We start from the raw sequence: 1,537 nt of genomic DNA on the forward strand, positions 1-1,537 counted from the left end.
TAGGTCCTAGATTTTGTACCCACAGCAAATATGTAACTACTTTTTAATATGGTACTTACTCTTTAATATTTATAACTTTTTTTCATAATAACTACTCACTTTCAAGACTCTCGACATGATTCATATAAATTTAAATGAATTATGATATATAATTCATTTGTAGATAGGATTGCATACTTTGGAATAAAATTTACGAAAGTGTTGCTTTTGTGTTTAAATTTCAAAATTTCAAAATAAAATATTAAATTTATAGAAGAATACAGTTTTGAAAAATTATCTACAATTATATTAATTAATAATTTGAATTATGTCAAATTAAGTAAATCGTTATTTTTCATATATTGTAAGGCCAAGAGTTTATAAATCAGGGGTTTAAGATATATTAGGGTTTAGAATCTATGAATTCAGCTCTAAAATATATGAAACTAACAAAACTAGTGACATATTAAGAATTAAGTTTCAGTTAAAAAAAAAAAAAGAATTAAGTTTTATAGTATGAAAACCTATTATTATTTTGATTTGATGAGAGAAGAACTAGCCCACGAGTGTATATGGAGCCCGATTCTACTCCAACATTTAGAATCCTGGATACATTTAAAAAAGATAATATTCATATGGCTTCGCCCGGACTCGAACCGAAGACCTTCAGTGTGTTAGACTGACGTGATAACCAACTACACCACAAAACCTTAAATGTTTTAGATGGACATAAGACTATTGAAGAGCTAAATATAATTCGTTTTTTTTTTTTTTTTTTTTTTGCCTTTCCTAACAACCTTAATGTCTGAATCTCCACATATTTTGTATGTTCTAGGGGCAATCAGATTTTTGAACCAAATTTAGAAGCTAATGATATATTAAGGCTTTCTTTTTTTCCATTTTATTTTGATTACTGCGACATTTATATTTCCCTAAACTTTTCATATCGTTGAATTAATATGACTTTTATGGCTATTATAGGATAGAAGATAATGTTTAGAAAAATGGCTTTTTTGAGTCACAATTCATTGGTTTTAATTATTTAATATTATTTGGCTATTCAAGGTTGGTATCACGGGTATTAAGGAGTCAAATCAATACTGGGCGTGGATAGATTAGGTTAAAAAATGGGTAAGGTCGAGCTCATCTCAAACTCGAAGTTCATTGAGTTCAAAACTTCCAGCTCAGCTCGAGCTAGAGAAACCAAACACAAGCTCAGCTCAAGAACGGTTCGAAAATGGCTTAAGCACAAATTTGTACTTGAATGTACATGTTTTAACATGGTTATTTATTCTAGTTTTCTAAACCAACTTTACACTTGAAAGAGAAATTTAACCTATAATTTACAACAAATTTATTTTGAACTAAAATTTAATGAAATACATATAACTTGGTTCATTAATGACTCGAGCCAAGATCAAATAAGTTTGCGAGCTACATTGATTAATTAACACTCATAGTTGAGATATTAGCATATGCACAAGGTGAAGGATCGAGGAGTAAGAAATTAACTGCATTTTGCTTATATTGATGGTGAAAGTAAAAAAAAAAAAAAAAA

The 1,537-nt window shown here is 28.4% G+C and overlaps 1 non-coding gene across 1 annotated transcript; it reads right to left on the minus strand.

Moving 5' to 3' along the window:
• Positions 1 to 615: 615 nt before the first annotated feature.
• Positions 616 to 689, minus strand: TRNAV-AAC (transfer RNA valine (anticodon AAC)). The gene has a single exon. It is a non-coding gene; the product is annotated as a tRNA-Val (tRNA).
• Positions 690 to 1,537: the final 848 nt, after the last annotated feature.

The sequence above is a fragment of the Euphorbia lathyris genome, chromosome 3 (genome assembly GCF_963576675.1).
Source record: "Euphorbia lathyris chromosome 3, ddEupLath1.1, whole genome shotgun sequence".
Taxonomy (NCBI): domain Eukaryota; kingdom Viridiplantae; phylum Streptophyta; class Magnoliopsida; order Malpighiales; family Euphorbiaceae; genus Euphorbia; species Euphorbia lathyris.